General features: G+C 40.4%; 2 long non-coding RNA genes across 2 annotated transcripts; both read left to right on the top strand.

Moving 5' to 3' along the window:
* Positions 1–4,919: 4,919 nt before the first annotated feature.
* Positions 4,920–11,686, top strand: LOC309706311. The gene is made up of 3 exons (XR_014276717.1): positions 4,920–4,938; positions 8,807–8,894; positions 10,618–11,686. It is a non-coding gene; the product is annotated as an uncharacterized lncRNA (long non-coding RNA).
* Positions 11,687–19,187: 7,501 nt separating this feature from the next.
* LOC309706910 lies at positions 19,188–22,877 on the top strand. Its single transcript, XR_014276824.1, has 3 exons — positions 19,188–19,396; positions 20,695–20,810; positions 21,812–22,877. It is a non-coding gene; the product is annotated as an uncharacterized lncRNA (long non-coding RNA).
* Positions 22,878–23,676: the final 799 nt, after the last annotated feature.

The raw sequence follows: 23,676 nt of genomic DNA, 5'->3' as shown, positions 1-23,676 counted from the left end.
TTATGAAAAACATGTCAGTTAAAAAAGAGATGAGGGATATTATGATTTTTTTAAGGGGCGAGGGGGTGGGCAGGACACCACATTATAATATGGTTGGTTTTAAATCACTCTATTATAAACTTATAGGATATGTTATGTAGCTTAGAGTGATTTAAATTCAACTGTGTGATAGGATTTTAATATCAAAGAAAGTTTTATCACGCTGGTCATCAGTCAAAACAGACACTCAAATCTCTTATAAAAGAAAAAGAACTTCTTCAGATTGTGACAGGAAAAGACGACTTCTTTCCACTACTCTTACTTCCTGGAAAACTGTTTATATTCACCAATGACCTCATGCTGCACCAGTGCTGTAATAAAAAGAAAGAAAGAAAAAAAATCTCCCAACAAAACTATTATGGACTTTTGATCAGTCATTCCTACCTGCCGTTCCAATTACGTTAACCTGCCTCTTAGTCATAATAGTGAATATGTACTTAAGTCACACCTCCCTCTGTTTTGTAACAGCCAGAATTCAGGTTTAACAGGAACTACATCAAAATGGGGAAGCAAGATTTTCTTCTTGACATGAACAAGCAATAATTAAAAAACAATGTCACCATCACCACCCTCAGAGAGAGGCAATGTAGGTCAGGGTGCTGCACGGTTTTCTGATATATTACAAGTCAAGTGATGTTTGTGAAGGTCTGCCCAGTACACTGGAAAAGGTGAAAAAAAAATCAACAAGTGATTTAAAGTTGAAATCAGAAACAGCATTATTGACTGTGGGAATTCCACTTCGGCTACAGTCTGTGTGGGTTATGCAAGTTCACAGAAAAACAAAAAAAGAAACAGTAGAAGCATGTTATGACACAGCAAATGTTTGCCTACGAAGGCTTCAGATTTTATGTGTGAATTAGCCATATAAGCAGGCTGGGGACCCAGACGGTTCCTGTTGTGGTGGCCATTTCTGCAATTCCAGCTGAGCCAGTGCAAACACTCCAGTGAGTAATGAGAGGAACAGACAAGAGGGGCGGTGGGAGTGAAGGGAGGGACGAAAAAACAATCCCTAAAAAAGGAGAGAAATGGTCCTTTCATCAAGAGACATGCCACAGACTAAATCTGCCTTTTTCTAACTGTCCTCATTTCCATCCCCTTTTCTCTCCTTATTTTTTCTCTCTCTGTTCTCTGCATGCTCTTTTGCCTTTTTTCAGATTTCAAGACTGAAAAGTGTGTGCTTGTTAACACAAAGAGCTGTCAACTGTTGCTTAATTTAATTGACCTTGATGTAAACGGGGCCAGACATGGCAACATGAAGTCGTCAAAAACATCACGTTAGGGTTTGGGTTATCTAGCAGTGCCACTGTTGCAATGAAGTTTTTTTTTATCATCACTGTGTGAAAAAAAAACAAAAAAAACAGAAGCACATCTACAAGTGTTTTGTCTTGTCTGTGGTTAAAATGTGCCAGTTGCGAAAGATTGCTTGAAGATCAGTGAGGTTTTGGTGTGTTGCATCCATTAGTGTACTCGGCTGCCCCTGTCATTTATGCCCATCCTCTGTTGTGTAACAGATTCTATGCTCTAACGTGACTAATAGACAAGAAAAAAATGTAGACAGAGCACCTGCCCTTCGAAAAAAACCCTCAGTGTTTTTTTCCACTGTGCCTTCAGTATTGCACCAAGACAGGAATTTCAGATGCCGGCATGGAAAGTTGCTAATCTGCCTACAATGCTTCCAATGATGTCAGTGTACTCTTCCAAGACAAACAACTCTTCCTATTGACATTCTACATACAGCTCTAATAGCAGCACTGCATTGATCTGATTTTTGTGTTCTTTTACTATTTTTAGAGCTTTTTTTCTTAAAATTTTGGAGAGACTCCAGAAATTGAAACATATTGATTAAAATGCACCGGCAGTTACTTGAGGAAAGGTCTGCTGAATGAGTTTCTGTGCGACAGAAGCTGCAGGATGTGAGTTTGGGTCCGAGAGGTGGGAACAAGGTGACTTTTACTATCAGATGTTTAAGGGGAATGAACAACTGTCATCGCTTTCATTGCTGCTCTCACTTCTCTCTTTCTTTTGTTACTTCAAGTTAAGTATTGGGTCATTGAGGCTCCTGGGATCGTGTATCTAGAGCAACCCCAATCTTCCTACTTTCTGTTCTGCCTATTTCCTGACTCTTCAGCTTTAGTCATTTGATTGAAAATAACCTTTCACTCTTGATCTCTATATCCAGTCCTCAGCAAACACTGTCCTCTGTTCTCTTACTTCCTTATTATCAATATTGACAACCTTATAAAATTATTAAACAGCAAATCAAATGACTGCTTTGAGTCATTAAAGGATCCATTTCCAGCTGATATGAAATTAGACCAAAAAGTAAGGAAATTGATTATTTCTTTGTTGTAACAATGTTTCTCGGCAATAAACCTTATACTGTTGAAAGCTTGTGTATTTCCCCTTAAATGGTGTCACATCTGTAAGGAAAATGCACGTGTAGGTTGAGCAGCAGAGTTGTGGAGTGTGCCAATAAAAAAACTTACTAAATCTTCTCTGCCAAACAGCTTATTCTCTGCTTGACTCTTGTTTGTTGTGTTCATTGGATTGGATGGTTGAAGTCTAAAGAATCAAGACATACAAGACAATACATTTAATAATTTATTCATTTATCAGACAGCCTCAGTTGCATGTGGAAGCACCATACACAGGCACAACAGTAGCCCCAGTGTGGTTGTGTTGGTTACTCTGGCATGCCTAAGATGATCCCACAAGTGTTCAGTGGGTTTGAGTCCAGGACTGAGGGCAGGTCATTCCATCTTCACTCCCAAATTCTGGAGGTATTCCCCGATAAACTCCAGTCTCTGGGGTGTCATCTTGGAGGATAGAGTTCAGTCTCAGACTGTGGAGATACAGGATTGCCACTGATTGCAGATCTCATCTCAATTTTCTCTGAATTGAGATTTCCTTTAATGTCGACCTTGTATTTCCAGTGAGCAAGATGCCATCCCACACCACCACATTCCCTTCACCAAAAGTTGTTACCCTGTAAGTGCAGCAATCAGCTTAATGTTCTCCACATCTTGTCCACAATTTGACTGTCACAGACAGAATCTGGACTCATCACTGAACATAACATTCCTCAACATTTTCAGGTTCCAGTGCACACTTTGCTGACCCCAGCACAATGGTAAAGGGCAGGCCTAGGACAAGGGACAAGTCCTGCAAACTCTGACTGCAAATCTGTGGAGGACTGCCTATCCTTCCTAAGTGCTGACAGGGTGAGGAAACAGTCATCTTTTTGGAACTCCCAATTAATGGTGTGTCTCTGAGATCTCCCATTATATGGAAATTTGGAGATGGTACTGTGCACTCCAATGCTGTAACTTGGTTTTGTAGACTACCAGCTTATAGATACCTTATGGGATGGGCACTATCCAGATCAGAGAAATAGGGCTGCTCAATTAATCGAATTTTAATCACGATTACGATCTGGGCTTTCAACGATCATTAAAAATGACTGAGCCGATTATTAGCACCTCCCTCGTGCTTTACTCTCGCGCTGCTCCGTGTGGCAAATCGAGCGCACCTCTCTGCATTTCGAACACATCACAACAATTGAGAGGACCCAAGGGAAGCTCGGAAAGCTAAGCAGAAGTTATTTGGAGAGGACAGTGACTGCCGTTGGTTGAAAAGAGAGGTAAAAAAAACAAACTTCAATGGTGTGGAAACATTATGGGTTCGTGGAGTCAGACGTGGATCAAGTAGACGTAGTGTGTAAACTTTGCTACAGTGTCGTAGCTGCACCACAGAGCAACACTGCAAAGTTCACTAAACATAGATGTTTACATTTTTCATTTATTTCTTATATTGCAAACATTTGCACACTATTTTATAGTATTTTTTTAAAGTCATTATTCAATACATTGTTATTGTTAACCCTTTAAATCCCTGTAGAACCTGAACCGTGTAAGCTAGCGCAATAATTTGTTTTGCATATGAAACCAGAGGAGTTGTACTTACATCTTATGCCATCAGCTTGTCCTCGGTCACGGTTTCCTTCCACATAAAGCTTTGCAAAAATTGCATAAAAAGCGCTTGCAGCAACAAAAACATAATATTCCAGAAACACGCTTTGCCGATCCGATCAGCTGTTCGTAACACTTCCCACATTGAAAAAGACGTCAACACGAACTATCTCATGTCCGCCATTTCCTATCCGAAACCGGAAGTCACATCATTTTTGCGGAAAATGTAGTTTTTTACTTGTAGGTCTTAAAAGCCTATACTGGTGTTTTTATAAGTCATGTTTGACTTTTCTGAATAGTTTCTGGGATGCTTGGAACTCGAATTGCACTGCTGGAAATAGTTTATTTTGATGAACATGCAGTTTTATTTGCAAATTTGCATCATAGGATTGTTTTTTGTTTTTCCTGCAGTATATAAAAATTGCTGTATCTCCAAAATAAAACTATGAAGACACTCAAAATAAATTTCCTGTTGTTGTAAACTATTTTTGCAACTTTTTTGTATTTAAAGTTTTGAGGGATAAACCTCTTAAATTTCTCCAAGTAGAAATATATGTAAAACCAAAACAAACGATTTTCAATTTTTTTGTAGTTTATTGCACTTTTTTGCAATTAATGCATACATATTAGAGATGGACCGATCCGATATTACGTATCAGTATCGGTCCGATACTGACCTAAATTACTGGATCGGATATCGGAGAAAAATAAAAAAATGTAATCCGATCCATTAAATATCACGAAAGCACCTCACAAAACTTGCAACACGCCGTAACTCACCTCAGAACATTAGCACGTCGGAGCAGTATGCATCACGTGATAGAGCGGCTGTGGCATGCGGGACCTGTCGGTGGTCTGGATAGCATTTGGAGCTTCGCAACCCGGCATTTCATCTCCGACAAAGTTATCCCGAGAGAAGTAAAGCAAGTGTGTAAGTCCATCTCTGAATGTTTGTAAAGCATTCCCGCGTTAAGCTTAACAAGCGACTGCCTCTTCCTGCTGCTACTTCAATCATGAAACTGCTTAATGATCAGCTGATCGGCTTTTCTGTCGCGAGTCCGTGTCTCTAGTTTGCTTTTGGCCCACTTTGCACCAGAAAGAGGAAACCAGCGGCTGAACAACAGCAGCACGTTTAAGCTTGATCAGCTATTGTTAGAATGTATTTAATATTACTTTCTACTCGAGGATCTTTTTCTACGTAGCTGACGCTGGTAACTGTGCAGGGGCGCATCTAGCAAAGTTTAGCCAGGGGGGCCAATAGGGCATTAACAGGGAAAAGGGGGCACAAAGACATACTTTTCTTTCTTATTCTCATTTAAAATGTCTAGCTTTTAATAAATAATTATCTGACACCCAAAGTTTTAATTTGATGTAAAATGAATAGAAGTCAATTACTGTATATAGTAACTATTAAGTCTAATATATATACCCTAGTAAGCTATAGTACTTTTTCCTTTGGGAAGGTACCATCTGTGCAGTCTGCAATTTTGTTGAAGAAAGATGTTGAATCTATTTAATATTTCTTGAAAAATAATTGATTTCTGTGCATTTTTTTTTCACACTGCATCAAATTAAGGTTGATTACGTCGATTAAGCATCATGAGGTGGAGCGTGAGGGGTGGTTCCCTATTTTTTATTTATTTATTTTTGTTGTTGCTGGGAGTTGGAACCCTATTAGTTAGGTTGCTTAATATTTACGCTAAGTACTCTTTAAAATACCAGAATAGGGAGGATGGTGTAGGTTTGAGTTTATTAGATTGATCAGTATTGCTGAACTATGAAATATTTTTTTTTGCATACAGGTATAACAGAATAGCTTTAGTGTAGTTGTTGTTTTAAACTTGAGTATGAACTTATACAAAATGCAGCAAGATATTTAAAAAACAGTTTTGTTGATTAAAAAACACTATATCGGATTCATATCGGTATCGGCAGATATCCAAATTTATGATATCGGTATCGGTATCGGACATAAAAAAGTGGTATCGTGCCATCTCTAATACATATTATTAAAATATGGGCTATAACAGTTGTATAGCAACTTGAAATGCTCCCAAAAATGGCACTACAGCATGTAAAAAAATAATATAAGCTCTGGCGGACTTGGTTCTATGGTAGGTCTTAAAGGGATAAATAAATATCGTCAAATAATTGAGATCTCAATTTCAGTGAAAATAATCGTGATTATCATTTTTGCCATAATCGAGCAGCCCTACAGAGGAATGTGGTATGTTTGGAGTAAACAGCAACTGACTGTTGTGGAACAGTCTAAGCTAACAATTGCTGACAATCAAGCTCCATTTAGGCACCTGACTGTCAGCATGTGGAAAACAAGAGGCTCAAAATAAGAGTCAGTAGCAGAAAACACTGATTTCCAGAGAGCATTTGGCAAGTTTCTCATGGGTGTGACCAAAAATGAATTTTCCTTACAAAAGTGACACCATTTAAGGGGGGAAAACTGTATAAGGTTAACTGACAAAAAGAAATTATCAACCAAACACACGTTTCCTTACCCTTTGTGCAAATTTATTAAAACCTTTTAGTTCAGAAAGCTGATCTGTTTTAACTCATGCTCATTAATACTGCAGATGCTGAAATTGAAACGGGCTGAAATGTTTTGCGCTGTTTTCTTAAGCAGTCATAGTTTTTCTATTTGGTTGGACGCTGAAGTCAGTTGTGTTGGGTTTGTGGAAGTCCTTGGTATAACAAATGAACTGTAATGGATACCAGTGAAAAGCTTGAGAAAAAAGGGGGTTGATGCTGGTAGTAGCATGTTCTCTATTTGGCCAAATGCCATCTCCAACATACACAAAGCCTAATTACACAATGGTTGCCTGAACCTATTCTTGTTAAATGATGAAAAACTCAAAGGCACGTTTCAGCAGTGGATGAAAATATGGGCTATTGATTCTAAAAGCAGAAATCGCAACAAGGTTCAACATTTACTAAAACCGCAATTCAATCATCTGAGAATCTTTACTCATTAAATGATAACAGTTAGATGAAGTTATATGCAGTGATTTACTGATCAATGATCAAAGGGGAGATTTATGCCACAAAGAAGATTGTCATGAAAAGTGGGTGGCATTGGATCTCCTGTAGCCTGTTTAGCTAAGCTGTCTTTCCAGCTCCACTCTTTGATTTAAAAAACTTTATGTTGTCAAAGTTATTTGATTGCAAATGTATTTTGGAAATCTCGCCATACATTTTTCAATGTCAGTAGTGCAAAAACCTGCACTGATCTGACCTAATTTCTTCCTCATCCTGATTCCTGACCTTGGAAGGGAGAGAAAAATATTTTTGTTTTGTTTTTGTTTGTCTTCTTGTTTTATTTAATTCCTTGTAGGATTTGGATCCAACAAGTAAAGTATGCATATTATGCACACACACAAACACACATGCAGCTATTACCCATTACTTGTATTCTTGAACAAAGCCATTGATCTGACACATTTAAAATGCAGTCAATTGTTTTTATTGTTATATTATTAAGAAAAAAGAAGGGGAGGGGGGGGGGGTGAAAACAGAGAGAGAGGGGAGGGAGATGGGAGAGGTGTTAGGAGTTAAAGGCAGAGGGGGAGGATTAAGCTGGAACAGAGGTGGGGGAAGACGAGGTGACATCGGCAGTAGTGAAAGAAGGAGTGTTCTTCCTCCAGAAGAAGCGGAAGCGTTTTTTCTTTTTCTTCAGCTGCTCTTCCACGAGCACCTTTTTCTCGAGGATGAGGATTTTCAGCTCCTTGATTGTTTCGGTGTTTTGCTTCTGCAGCTTGTTGCATTTTTTCTCCACTTCTTCTATTTCGGCTTGTTTTTCTTCCAACCTTTCTTTCAGCACTTTAGATGTTGCCTCCTGTTTCTGCAGTTTTTCATATAAACACAACTGTCAGCCCTTCACTTTTGGTGCCGACAACATTTTGAGCATTTTCTACAGTTTGTGAAATGGTCGTCATTGGCATTACATGCCAGTAGTGTTCGCTAACTGACTTTACCGGGGATTATTATTATTATTATTATTATTATTATTATTATTATTATTATTATTATTATTAGTTTCCCCACCAGAAGAATGCGACGTTCTTGCCAGAACATTCCCAAATAATTGACCACGTTTATTAACAGATCAATTTTCTCCACAGTTTTAGGGTGAGCTAGAATAGATATATGGTTTCAGTGATACGAATAAGAGCGCAACAGCATAGAGACAATGACGATCACTCTCATAATTTCATTACGTTAGTGCACCCATCGCTCCGCGTCCTGACCCCCAACCTTAACACTACATTGATGTCGAGAGTCTCTGACACAGCTGTGCTCTGCAGCACAGACACCCTGCTTATCTGTGATTCGGCCAGACTGGTGTTGAACTCCAAAGACATGCGCGGGGTTAGGTTAGTTGCTGTTGGTGTGAGTGGTTGTCTGAGTCTCTCTAATAACCCTCCAACAGACTGGCGACCTGTCCAGGGTGTACTTTTGCCCTATGACAGCTGAAATACAACCTGAATAAAATAAGTAGGAGAAAATGAATGATGTTTATGAACTGTAGTTAATGTAGTCAGACAATAAGTTACCGAGCAACAGGCCACAAGTCTTGGTGCAGAATCATACTAAGATTTAAAAAATAAAATGTTGGCACTGGTGTTTGAAACAGTATACTGTCAGTAAGACTGGAGCAACTGCACACATCTGGAAACTAATAACTAGAGTAGTTAGTAACATTTTGTTACTGCATCCATTTAGCCAGGTATAATTAGCATGTCTACATACATGTCATTTCTAATGTGGTCCTATGTGGTATGTTGTAGTACCAGTGCCTGAGAACACTGGTATGGAGGGGGAGAACGCACCTCTTTACTGTATTTGTCGGAAACCAGACATCAACTGCTTCATGATGTAAGTATATATCAGTTTTATATTTGCAGTATGCGCAGTAGGGGTGGGCGCTAGCTTCAGCAATGTTATCAGAGGTTTTTTTTTTAAAATGAAGAGCTTCTATTTCGAGAAAACTACCAATAAGGATATATGCACAGATCTAGAAAACAATACTGTAACATTTTATTGATACTTGCAGTTTGGAGGAAGCAGTATTTGCAAGTGTAACTAAATTCCAGGCATTTTTCATCCTTCTTTTCCTATCTGTCACGGTCTGCAGAGACAGGCCATGCGGTGGTGTGTGTAATGGACCCAGGTGGGTACACAAGTGAGTAGACGGGAGTGAACTTAACAGAAAGCGAGCCTTTATTATGGCTGGAGACAAGGTGTACAAACAAAGCAAGGATAGCGTGGCTAGGCTATAACTAAACTGGGAAAACTAATACTGTGACAAACTAAGGAAACTCAGAGACTATGATGTTCGCTGCAAAGACTGACCGGGAAAACATGGATGTGAAAACACAGACGACGCGACACGGACTGTATGAAACACAGAGACTAAATACACATGAGGGATGATCAGGGGAAGTGGCCACACATGGGAGCACAGCTGACACACATGAACCTAACGACAGGACAGGAGAGGTGAAACTAAATACACTGACATTGAATACAGACTTTCAAAGTAAAACAGGAAACATGGAGATTAGACATGACATGAACTAAACATAACCATGCAGACATGACTCATGACAGGTAAACGCACGAACCAGGGAGACTGAGTACAGTGGAAGATGACAGAAGCGACAGCATGAACTTGACAACACAAGACACACAGACATAAACACATGAAGGGCAAGGGAGGCTTAATACAAGGGTAATATAATTACAAATGAGCTGGAATAACTTAATGAACCTAAACAAACAATAAACATCAAAATGGACTAAACACAAAACACTGGGTCGCATGACCCAGGACCATGACACTATCAGCTTTTTTCTAGTTGTCAGTGTGAACCAAGGTGTCAGCAGCAGCATTATAGTGCAAAAGTAGTGACCCAGCATAGATCAAATGTAAGCACAAAAGTAGCCAAGGTAGTGTTTTTCCTGGAAATTTTAAGTGAAAGGATAAAGTAACTGCTTACCACTTTAGTTTAACAATGATTAATGAAATGTAACCGTGTAACTCATCAGCAGTCTGCACAGTATGGTCACATATTAAAACTGAAGAATATGTTGTACTTGTTGTAGTGTTTCATCATGGGTCCAGTTTTTACCCAGGTGCTTAAAGCCCTTCTTTACCCTCATGTAACACCAACAGTAATTTCCAACCACTATTTCCTGTTCCTGTCAGTCAAACAAACAGACGACAAACATCTTCTATAAACAGGAATAATGTCATTTTATCGGATTAGAAAACATCTAATCTAGCGTTGATATTACACTGCTGTTTAGTGTCTGGCTGATCTCAGTGTCACCAAAATATCTGCCCTACATGTCAAACAATGAGAGAACTTGAAACAGTACCATCACCTAGCAGCTTATTTTAATTAGTGCTAACGTTTTGTTTGCTGGCTAACATTGCTATTATTATAGTCACAGTTAATTGACTTTGAATAGCTTTATTTCAAAAGTAATTTTACAATTTCACAGCCATTTAGCTGTGTTAACTGTACATGCTGTAGGTCATAAGGCGTGCATGGATCATTTTTATAATCAGCCTCTTATCTTTTGTCCACCACAGGCTTTGCCATGATAAATTGGTCAGTTGACAACCAGGAGCCGTACACCTTAACCTCAGAGGCCAGGACATCCAGGGGCAGTGTGAACACGCACTTGCTTAAATGGGACGCAAGACGGACTATAGAGGGCCACCCGCTTGCCAGACAACCAAGTGCTGTCCCTGTCCACGGCCAGTGTGAGAAGGACTCTCACTAAAGTCAACCCACACAAAGCTGCTGGACCAGACAATATACCTGGACGCGTGCTCGGAGCCCGTGCTGACCAGCTGACTGATGTCCTAGCGGGCATCTTTAACATCTCCCTGAGTCAAGCTGTTGTGCCACAGTGCTTTAAAACCACCACCATCATACCTGTCCCCAGACCTTCCCAAAGCCTAATTCCACAATGATTGCCTGAGCCTATTCTTGTTAAATGATGAAAAACTCAAAGGCACGTTTGGGCAGTGGATCTGTGTGAAATCAGCAGCTTGCAAAACGAAATCAAAATGTGTGCTATTGATTCTAAAAATAGAAATCACAATAAAGTTCAACATTTACTAAAACCGCCATTCAGTCATCTGAGAGTCTTTACTCATGAAATTATAACGGTTAGATGAATGTATATGCAGTGATTTACTGATCAATGATAAAAGGGGAGATTTATGCAATAACGAAGACTGTCATGAAAAGTATTTGGCATCTGATCTCCTGTAACCTGCGGAGCTAAGCTGTTTTACCAGCTCTGCTCTCTGATTTTTCTTTTTTCTTTTATGAAAAAACACAAGTTGTCAAAGTTATTTGTTTGCAAATGTATTTCAGAAATATCGACATACTTTTTTTTAATCAGCAGAAACTTTATGTCAGTAGTGCAAAAACCTGCACTGATCTGACCTCATTTCTTCCTCATCCTGATTCCTGACCTGGGAAGGGAGAGAAATATTTGTTTTTGTTTGTCTTCTTGTTTTATTTAATTCCTTGTGGGATTTGGATCCAACACGTAAAGTATGCATATTATGCACACACACAAACACACATGCAGCTATTACCCATTTCTTGTATTCTTGAATAAAGACATTGATTTGACACATTTAATTAGTGACCAATTGTTTTTATTGTTCAATTATTAAGAAAAAAGAAAAGGTGGGGGTGGGTGGGTGGGTGGGATGGAAAGTAAAGGGAGAGAGGAGAGAAAACCCCAACAATCCCCTCTGAGCAAGCACTAGGCGACAGTGGATAGGAAAAACTCCCTTTAAAGGAAGAAACCTATGACAGAACCAGGCTCTAGAGGGGGCAGTCAACTGTCGGGACTGGTTGGGGGGTGACTGTGAAAAAACGGGAGGGAGATGGGAGAGGTGTTAGTAGTTAAGGGGGGGGGGGATTAAGCTGGAACAGAGGTGGGAGAGGAAGAGGCGACATTGGCAGTACTGAAAGAAGGAGTGTTCCTCCTCCAGAAGAAGCAGAAGCGTTTTTTCTTTTTCTTCAGCTGCTCTTCCACGAGCACCTTTTTCTCGAGGATGAGGATTTTCAGCTCCTCGATTGTTTCGGTGTTTTGCTTCTGCAGCTTGTTGCATTTTTTCTCCACTTCTTCTATTACGGCTTGTTTTTCTTCCAACCTTTCTTTCAGCACTTTAGATGTTGCCTCCTGTTTCTCAAACTCCTGGAGAAGAAGTTTTTCTTCTCTCTGCTTATTGACCAGCTGTTCTCTCTCTTGAAGCAGGTCTTCGAACTTTACCTGCAGCATCCTGTTGTTTCCCTCCATGAGCTGGAGTTGGCACTCCATGTCTCCCTGCTTTCTGTCCAGCTGCTCTTTCTCTTGCAGGATTTCTTTATTTTGTAGCAGAGCTTCATCAAGCTTTCCTTGCAAGCTTTCATTTTGTTGCTTGATGCTCTGCAGATTGGAATCCATTTCTTTTTGTTTGATTTCTTGTTCCCTTTTCTCTTGGAGAAGCTTCTCATTTGCTTGCTCTGTGCGATCAAGCCTTTTTTTGTCAACATTGTACATTAGCTCCATGTCTCGGAGATTGGAGTGCAGCCCTCTCTTCTTCGTGCTGTCTTTCATCTTCTCCTGGAGGAGTTTTCTATTTTGTCGCAGAGCTTGATCAAGCTTTCCTTGCAAGCTTTCGTTGTGTTGCTTGATGCTCTGAAGCTTGGAATGCATTTCTTTCTCTTTTAACTCCTTTTGCCTTTTCTCTTTGAGAAGCTTTTCATTTTCTTGCAGTGTGCGATCAAGCCTTTTTTTGTCTACACTGTACATTAGCTCCATTTCTTGGAGATTGCTGTGCAGCCCTCTCTTCTTCATGCCGTCTTGTTTCTTCTCTTGGACAAGTTTTTCATTTTGTTGCAGGGCTTCATCAAGTTTTCCTTGGAGCTCCTGGTTCTTTTTGTCCATGTCATGGAGATCCTGTTGTTTCCCCTCAATAATAGCTTCCTTTTCTTGAAGCTGGTATGACAACTTTTTTAGTTGAGCGCTCTTTTGCTCATTTTCCTCCATCAAGAACTTAATCTTCTCTGCGTTTCTGAGCGCTTCATCCTCCAGTTCTTCCAAACGCTTTTCCTCTAGTTCCACTTGGTCACACCAGGGAAGAGAGGAAAGGGAAGAGTCTAGTGGCTCATCCCAAGGAAGAGCGTATGGGTCAACTTCTTGTCCCTTTGGATTTTTTTGAGACATGTTTGGTCTGGATACAGTTACAATTGCAAAGGATCCAAATATTTCAAAAGGCTTTTCTGGCGAACGGTTCAATGCTGCACACATCAAGGCTGCGAGAAACGGACTAAAAGTCGTTGCTCTTCACCCCTATTTATAGGTTTTTGGATCAAAGGAAAGAATGGTGGTAAGATTCTACGTGTGTGACGTCATAATTCTGTAAGGCAATGAGGTTGTCACGTGATATTTTTGGAGGAGGGCATTTTTCAACTTGGACAAATTATCAGTAAAGTTTCAATCTCTGTTATTTTCCCCAAAAAACGTGTTGTCGCAATCATGTTTTCTACTGTAATTGGTGCCAACAGATGGCGCAGTTTAAAGTTGGCTGTTACTCTGCCCAGGCTGCTACCATAGAAGAAGAATGTAGACCAATAGTACTTTAACGATGTCCGCTGATCGTTTCCGTGTAAATCTTAGCATTGCTTTAGCCGTCAAGCTAAAGGTTTAGCTTCATACTGCCATATTTTCAGAGTAACAAAATATTTAAACGGTCTCAGATCATGGTGAGTATTTGAAAAAATGTTTATTTAATGTGAAGCCTGTGATGTGGAAAGGTTAGCAAGCGTAATTTTGCCTATTGTGTTATACACGGGTGCTTACATCCGAGTAGTGTTGATCTTTTCTAAGGTCCATGGGTTTATCCAACGAGCAGCTAAGTCACCGTTATATCTGTAATTTTGTGTGCAACGTCTTAATGCAAAAAAACAAAAAAAAAAACAAAAAACCCACAATGCGTTTTTAAGCTCTCTCTGCGTTCACTGTCTCTGCAAGTGTCAAACTTCCTCGCTTTAGCTGATGCTAACCAACATTAGCGCTTACGGTTCGTATATAAACACAACTGTCAGCCCTTCACTTTTGGTGCCGACAACATTTTGAGCATTTTCTACAGTTTGTGAAATGGTCGCCATTGGCATTACATGCCAGTAGTGTTCGCTAATTGACTTTACCGGGGATTATATTTATTACAACGTTACTGCGTGGGAGTGATCATAGTGTATGCTTATGAACGTGAGTGGTAGGTGTTATTAGTGCGACTTTACCCTTAATTAGTTTTCCCACCGGAAGTAGAGTTGTTTATGCGACGTGATGGCTAGAGCAGTCCCAAACAATCGATTGCGTTTCTTAACACACCAATTCTCTCCAAACTTTTAGGGTAAGCTAGACTCGAGATATGGTTGCAATAATACGAACAAGAGCGCAACAGCATATTGACAATGGCGAGAACTTTAATATTTACATTGTGTTAGTGCACCCATCGCTCCGCATCCTTAACGCTACATTGATGTCGAGAGTCTCTGACAGCTGTGCTCTGCAGCACAGACACCCTGCTTATCTGTGATTCGGCCAGACTGGTGTTGAACTCCAAAGACATGCGCGGGGTTAGGTTAGTTGGCTGTTGGTGTGAGTGGTTGTCTGAGTCTCTCTAATAACCCTCCAACAGACTGGCGACCTGTCCAGGGTGTACTTTTGCCCTATGACAGCTGAAATACAACCTGAATAAAATAAGTAGGAGAAAATGAATGATGTTTATGAACTGTAGTTAATGTAGTCAGACAATAAGTTACCGAGCAACAGGCCACAAGTCTTGGTGCAGAATCATACTAAGATTTAAAAAATAAAATGTTGGCACTGGTGTTTGAAACAGTATACTGTCAGTAAGACTGGAGCAACTGCACACATCTGGAAACTAATAACTAGAGTAGTTAGTAACATTTTGTTACTGCATCCATTTAGCCAGGTATAATTAGCATGTCTACATACATGTCATTTCTAATGTGGTCCTATGTGGTATGTTGTAGGACAGTGAAGTGTCTGACACTGACCATGTACCAGTGCCTGAGAACACTGGTATGGAGGGGGAGAATGCACCTCTTTACTGTATTTGTCGGAAACCAGACATCAACTGCTCCATGATGTAAGTATATATCAGTTTTATATTTGCAGTATGCGCAGTAGGGGTGGGCGCTAGCTTCAGCAATGTTATCAGAGGTTTTTTTTTTTTAAAATGAAGAGCTTCTATTTCGAGAAAACTACCAATAAGGATATATGCACAGATATAGAAAACAATACTGTAACATTTTATTGATGCTTGCAGTTTGGAGGAAGCAGTATTTGCAAGTGTAACTAAATTCCAGGCATTTTCCATCCTTCTTTTCCTATCAGCTTTTTTCTAGTTGTCAGTGTGAACCAAGGTGTCAGCAGCAGCATTATAGTGCAAAAGTAGTGACCCAGCATAGATCAAATGTAAGCACAAAAGTAGCCAAGGTAGTGTTTTTCCTGGAAATTTTAAGTGAAAGGATAAAGTAACTGCTTACCACTTTAGTTTAACAATGATTAATGAAATGCAACCGTGTAACTCATCAGCAGTCTGCACAGTATGGTCACATATTAAAACTGAAGAATATGTTGTACTTGTTGTAGTGTTTCATCATGGGTCCAGTTTTTACCCAGGTGCTTAAAGCCCTTCTTTACCCTCATGTAACACCAACAGTAACTTCCAACCACTATTTCCTGTTCCTGTCAGTCAAACAAACAGACGACAAACATCTTCTATAAACAGGAATAATGTCATTTTATCGGATTAGAAAACATCTAATCTAGCGTTGATATTACACTGCTGTTTAGTGTCTGGCTGATCTCAGTGTCACCAAAATATCTGCCCTACATGTCAAACAATGAGAGAACTTGAAACAGTACCATCACCTAGCAGCTTATTTTAATTAGTGCTAACGTTTTGTTTGCTGGCTAACATTGCTATTATTATAGTCACAGTTAATTGACTTTGAATAGCTTTATTTCAAAAGTAATTTTACAATTTCACAGCCATTTAGCTGTGTTAACTGTACATGCTGTAGGTCATAAGGCGTGCATGGATCATTTTTATAATCAGCCTCTTGTCTTTTGTCCACCACAGGCTTTGCCATGATAAATTGGTCAGTTGACAACCAGGAGCCGTACACCTTAACCTCAGAGGCCAGGACATCCAGGGGCAGTGTGAACACGCACTTGCTTAAATGGGACGCAAGACGGACTATAGAGGGCCACCCGCTTGCCAGACAACCAAGTGCTGTCCCTGTCCACGGCCAGTGTGAGAAGGACTCTCACTAAAGTCAACCCACACAAAGCTGCTGGACCAGACAATATACCTGGACGCGTGCTCGGAGCCCGTGCTGACCAGCTGACTGATGTCCTAGCGGGCATCTTTAACATCTCCCTGAGTCAAGCTGTTGTGCCACAGTGCTTTAAAACCACCACCATCATACCTGTCCCCAGACCTTCCCAAAGCCTAATTCCACAATGATTGCCTGAGCCTATTCTTGTTAAATGATGAAAAACTCAAAGGCACGTTTGGGCAGTGGATCTGTGTGAAATCAGCAGCTTGCAAAACGAAATCAAAATGTGTGCAATTGATTCTAAAAATAGAAATCACAATAAAGTTCAACATTTACTAAAACCGCCATTCAGTCATCTGAGAGTCTTTACTCATGAAATTATAACGGTTAGATGAATGTATATGCAGTGATTTACTGATCAATGATAAAAGGGGAGATTTATGCAATAACGAAGACTGTCATGAAAAGTATTTGGCATCTGATCTCCTGTAACCTGCGGAGCTAAGCTGTTTTACCAGCTCTGCTCTCTGATTTTTCTTTTTTCTTTTATGAAAAAAGACAAGTTGTCAAAGTTATTTGTTTGCAAATGTATTTCAGAAATATCGACATACTTTTTTTAATCAGCAGAAACTTTATGTCAGTAGTGCAAAAACCTGCACTGATCTGACCTCATTTCTTCCTCATCCTGATTCCTGACCTGGGAAGGGAGAGAAATATGTTTTTGTTTGTCTTCTTGTTTTATTTAATTCCTTGTGGGATTTGGATCCAACACGTAAAGTATGCATATTATGCACACACACAAACACACATGCAGCTATTACCCATTTCTTGTATTCTTGAATAAAGACATTGATTTGACACATTTAATTAGTGACCAATTGTTTTTATTGTTCAATTATTAAGAAAAAAGAAAAGGTGGGGGTGGGTGGGTGGGTGGGATGGAAAGTAAAGGGAGAGAGGAGAGAAAACCCCAACAATCCCCTCTGAGCAAGCACTAGGCGACAGTGGATAGGAAAAACTCCCTTTAAAGGAAGAAACCTATGACAGAACCAGGCTCTAGAGGGGGCAGTCAACTGTCGGGACTGGTTGGGGGGTGACTGTGAAAAAACGGGAGGGAGATGGGAGAGGTGTTAGTAGTTAAGGGGGGGGGGGGGGATTAAGCTGGAACAGAGGTGGGAGAGGAAGAGGCGACATTGGCAGTACTGAAAGAAGGAGTGTTCCTCCTCCAGAAGAAGCAGAAGCGTTTTTTCTTTTTCTTCAGCTGCTCTTCCACGAGCACCTTTTTCTCGAGGATGAGGATTTTCAGCTCCTCGATTGTTTCGGTGTTTTGCTTCTGCAGCTTGTTGCATTTTTTCTCCACTTCTTCTATTACGGCTTGTTTTTCTTCCAACCTTTCTTTCAGCACTTTAGATGTTGCCTCCTGTTTCTCAAACTCCTGGAGAAGAAGTTTTTCTTCTCTCTGCTTATTGACCAGCTGTTCTCTCTCTTGAAGCAGGTCTTCGAACTTTACCTGCAGCATCCTGTTGTTTCCCTCCATGAGCTGGAGTTGGCACTCCATGTCTCCCTGCTTTCTGTCCAGCTGCTCTTTCTCTTGACGGATTTCTTTATTTTGTCGCAGAGCTTCATCAAGCTTTCCTTGCAAGCTTTCATTTTGTTGCTTGATGCTCTGCAGATTGGAATCCATTTCTTTTTGTTTGATTTCTTGTTCCCTTTTCTCTTGGAGAAGCTTCTCATTTGCTTGCTCTGTGCGATCAAGCCTTTTTTTGTCAACATTGTACATTAGCTCCATGTCTCGGAGATTGGAGTGCAGCCCTCTCTTCTTCGTGCTGTCTTTCATCTTCTCCTGGAGGAGTTTTCTATTTTGTCGCAGAGCTTGATCAAGCTTTCCTTGCAAGCTTTCGTTGTGTTGCTTGATGCTCTGAAGCTTGGAATGCATTTCTTTCTCTTTTAACTCCTTTTGCCTTTTCTCTTTGAGAAGCTTTTCATTTTCTTGCAGTGTGCGATCAAGCCTTTTTTTGTCTACACTGTACATTAGCTCCATTTCTTGGAGATTGCTGTGCAGCCCTCTCTTCTTCATGCCGTCTTGTTTCTTCTCTTGGACAAGTTTTTCATTTTGTTGCAGGGCTTCATCAAGTTTTCCTTGGAGCTCCTGGTTCTTTTTGTCCATGTCATGGAGATCCTGTTGTTTCCCCTCAATAATAGCTTCCTTTTCTTGAAGCTGGTATGACAACTTTTTTAGTTGAGCGCTCTTTTGCTCATTTTCCTCCATCAAGAACTTAATCTTCTCTGCGTTTCTGAGCGCTTCATCCTCCAGTTCTTCCAAACGCTTTTCCTCTAGTTCCACTTGGTCACACCAGGGAAGAGAGGAAAGGGAAGAGTCTAGTGGCTCATCCCAAGGAAGAGCGTATGGGTCAACTTCTTGTCCCTTTGGATTTTTTTGAGACATGTTTGGTCTGGATACAGTTACAATTGCAAAGGATCCAAATATTTCAAAAGGCTTTTCTGGCGAACGGTTCAATGCTGCACACATCAAGGCTGCGAGAAACGGACTAAAAGTCGTTGCTCTTCACCCCTATTTATAGGTTTTTGGATCAAAGGAAAGAATGGTGGTAAGATTCTACGTGTGTGACGTCATAATTCTGTAAGGCAATGAGGTTGTCACGTGATATTTTTGGAGGAGGGCATTTTTCAACTTGGACAAATTATCAGTAAAGTTTCAATCTCTGTTATTTTCCCCAAAAAACGTGTTGTCGCAATCATGTTTTCTACTGTAATTGGTGCCAACAGATGGCGCAGTTTAAAGTTGGCTGTTACTCTGCCCAGGCTGCTACCATAGAAGAAGAATGTAGACCAATAGTACTTTAACGATGTCCGCTGATCGTTTCCGTGTAAATCTTAGCATTGCTTTAGCCGTCAAGCTAAAGGTTTAGCTTCATACTGCCATATTTTCAGAGTAACAAAATATTTAAACGGTCTCAGATCATGGTGAGTATTTGAAAAAATGTTTATTTAATGTGAAGCCTGTGATGTGGAAAGGTTAGCAAGCGTAATTTTGCCTATTGTGTTATACACGGGTGCTTACATCCGAGTAGTGTTGATCTTTTCTAAGGTCCATGGGTTTATCCAACGAGCAGCTAAGTCACCGTTATATCTGTAATTTTGTGTGCAACGTCTTAATGCAAAAAAACAAAAAAAAAACAAAAAACCCACAATGCGTTTTTAAGCTCTCTCTGCGTTCACTGTCTCTGCAAGTGTCAAACTTCCTCGCTTTAGCTGATGCTAACCAACATTAGCGCTTACGGTTCGTATATAAACACAACTGTCAGCCCTTCACTTTTGGTGCCGACCACATTTTGAGCATTTTCTACAGTTTGTGAAATGGTCGCCATTGGCATTACATGCCAGTAGTGTTCGCTAATTGACTTTACCGGGGATTATATTTATTACAACGTTACTGCGTGGGAGTGATCATAGTGTATGCTTATGAACGTGAGTGGTAGGTGTTATTAGTGCGACTTTACCCTTAATTAGTTTTCCCACCGGAAGTAGAGTTGTTTATGCGACGTGATGGCTAGAGCAGTCCCAAACAATCGATTGCGTTTCTTAACAGACCAATTCTCTCCAAACTTTTAGGGTAAGCTAGACTAGAGATATGGTTGCAATAATACGAACAAGAGCGCAACAGCATATTGACAATGGCGAGAACTTTAATATTTACATTGTGTTAGTGCACCCATCGCTCCGCATCCTTAACGCTACATTGATGTCGAGAGTCTCTGACACAGCTGTGCTCTGCAGCACAGACACCCTGCTTATCTGTGATTCGGCCAGACTGGTGTTGAACTCCAAAGACATGCGCGGGGTTAGGTTAGTTGGCTGTTGGTGTGAGTGGTTGTCTGAGTCTCTCTAATAACCCTCCAACAGACTGGCGACCTGTCCAGGGTGTACTTTTGCCCTATGACAGCTGGAATACAACCTGAATAAAATAAGTAGGAGAAAATGAATGATGTTTATGAACTGTAGTTAATGTAGTCAGACAATAAGTTACCGAGCAACAGGCCACAAGTCTTGGTGCAGAATCATACTAAGATTTAAAAAATAAAATGTTGGCACTGGTGTTTGAAACAGTATACTGTCAGTAAGACTGGAGCAACTGCACACATCTGGAAACTAATAACTAGAGTAGTTAAGTAACATTTTGTTACTGCATCCATTTAGCCAGGTATAATTAGCATGTCTACATACATGTCATTTCTAATGTGGTCCTATGTGGTATGTTGTAGGACAGTGAAGTGTCTGACACTGACCATGTACCAGTGCCTGAGAACACTGGTATGGAGGGGGAGAACGCACCTCTTTACTGTATTTGTCGGAAACCAGACATCAACTGCTCCATGATGTAAGTATATATCAGTTTTATATTTGCAGTACGTGCAGTAGGGGTGGGCGCTAGCTTCAGCAATGTTATCAGAGTTTGTTTGTTTTTTTTAAATGAAGATCTTCTATTTCGAGAAAACTACCAATAAGGATATATGCACAGATCTAGAAAACAATACTGTAACATTTTATTGATACTTGCAGTTTGGAGGAAGCAGTATTTGCAAGTGTAACTAAATTCCAGGCATTTTCCATCCTTCTTTTCCTATCAGCTTTTTTCTAGTTGTCAGTGTGAACCAAGGTGTCAGCAGCAGCATTATAGTGCAAAAGTAGTGACCCAGCATAGATCAAATGTAAGCACAAAAGTAGCCAAGGTAGTGTTTTTCCTGGAAATTTTAAGTGAAAGGATAAAGTAACTGCTTACCACTTTAGTTTAACAATGATTAATGAAATGCAACCGTGTAACTCATCAGCAGTCTGCACAGTATGGTCACATATTAAAACTGAAGAATATGTTGTACTTGTTGTAGTGTTTCATCATGGGTCCAGTTTTTACCCAGGTGCTTAAAGCCCTTCTTTACCCTCATGTAACACCAACAGTAACTTCCAACCACTATTTCCTGTTCCTGTCAGTCAAACAAACAGACGACAAACATCTTCTATAAACAGGAATAATGTCATTTTATCGGATTAGAAAACATCTAATCTAGCGTTGATATTACACTGCTGTTTAGTGTCTGGCTGATCTCAGTGTCACCAAAATATCTGCCCTACATGTCAAACAATGAGAGAACTTGAAACAGTACCATCACCTAGCAGCTTATTTTAATTAGTGCTAACGTTTTGTTTGCTGGCTAACATTGCTATTATTATAGTCACAGTTAATTGACTTTGAATAGCTTTATTTCAAAAGTAATTTTACAATTTCACAGCCATTTAGCTGTGTTAACTGTACATGCTGTAGGTCATAAGGCGTGCATGGATCATTTTTATAATCAGCCTCTTATCTTTTGTCCACCACAGGCTTTGCCATGATAAATTGGTCAGTTGACAACCAGGAGCCGTACACCTTAACCTCAGAGGCCAGGACATCCAGGGGCAGTGTGAACACGCACTTGCTTAAATGGGACGCAAGACGGACTATAGAGGGCCACCCGCTTGCCAGACAACCAAGTGCTGTCCCTGTCCACGGCCAGTGTGAGAAGGACTCTCACTAAAGTCAACCCACACAAAGCTGCTGGACCAGACAATATACCTGGACGCGTGCTCGGAGCCCGTGCTGACCAGCTGACTGATGTCCTAGCGGGCATCTTTAACATCTCCCTGAGTCAAGCTGTTGTGCCACAGTGCTTTAAAACCACCACCATCATACCTGTCCCCAGACCTTCCCAAAGCCTAATTCCACAATGATTGCCTGAGCCTATTCTTGTTAAATGATGAAAAACTCAAAGGCACGTTTGGGCAGTGGATCTGTGTGAAATCAGCAGCTTGCAAAACGAAATCAAAATGTGTGCTATTGATTCTAAAAATAGAAATCACAATAAAGTTCAACATTTACTAAAACCGCCATTCAGTCATCTGAGAGTCTTTACTCATGAAATTATAACGGTTAGATGAATGTATATGCAGTGATTTACTGATCAATGATAAAAGGGGAGATTTATGCAATAACGAAGACTGTCATGAAAAGTATTTGGCATCTGATCTCCTGTAACCTGCGGAGCTAAGCTGTTTTACCAGCTCTGCTCTCTGATTTTTCTTTTTTCTTTTATGAAAAAAGACAAGTTGTCAAAGTTATTTGTTTGCAAATGTATTTCAGAAATATCGACATACTTTTTTTAATCAGCAGAAACTTTATGTCAGTAGTGCAAAAACCTGCACTGATCTGACCTCATTTCTTCCTCATCCTGATTCCTGACCTGGGAAGGGAGAGAAATATGTTTTTGTTTGTCTTCTTGTTTTATTTAATTCCTTGTGGGATTTGGATCCAACACGTAAAGTATGCATATTATGCACACACACAAACACACATGCAGCTATTACCCATTTCTTGTATTCTTGAATAAAGACATTGATTTGACACATTTAATTAGTGACCAATTGTTTTTATTGTTCAATTATTAAGAAAAAAGAAAAGGTGGGGGTGGGTGGGTGGGTGGGATGGAAAGTAAAGGGAGAGAGGAGAGAAAACCCCAACAATCCCCTCTGAGCAAGCACTAGGCGACAGTGGATAGGAAAAACTCCCTTTAAAGGAAGAAACCTATGACAGAACCAGGCTCTAGAGGGGGCAGTCAACTGTCGGGACTGGTTGGGGGGTGACTGTGAAAAAACGGGAGGGAGATGGGAGAGGTGTTAGTAGTTAAGGGGGGGGGGGGGGGGGGGGGATTAAGCTGGAACAGAGGTGGGAGAGGAAGAGGCGACATTGGCAGTACTGAAAGAAGGAGTGTTCCTCCTCCAGAAGAAGCAGAAGCGTTTTTTCTTTTTCTTCAGCTGCTCTTCCACGAGCACCTTTTTCTCGAGGATGAGGATTTTCAGCTCCTCGATTGTTTCGGTGTTTTGCTTCTGCAGCTTGTTGCATTTTTTCTCCACTTCTTCTATTACGGCTTGTTTTTCTTCCAACCTTTCTTTCAGCACTTTAGATGTTGCCTCCTGTTTCTCAAACTCCTGGAGAAGAAGTTTTTCTTCTCTCTGCTTATTGACCAGCTGTTCTCTCTCTTGAAGCAGGTCTTCGAACTTTACCTGCAGCATCCTGTTGTTTCCCTCCATGAGCTGGAGTTGGCACTCCATGTCTCCCTGCTTTCTGTCCAGCTGCTCTTTCTCTTGACGGATTTCTTTATTTTGTCGCAGAGCTTCATCAAGCTTTCCTTGCAAGCTTTCATTTTGTTGCT

This window comes from Aulonocara stuartgranti (genome assembly GCF_965226115.1).
Source record: "Aulonocara stuartgranti genome assembly, chromosome: 5".
NCBI classification, from domain to species: domain Eukaryota; kingdom Metazoa; phylum Chordata; class Actinopteri; order Cichliformes; family Cichlidae; genus Aulonocara; species Aulonocara stuartgranti.
This window is presented reverse-complemented; position numbering and strand designations above follow the sequence as displayed.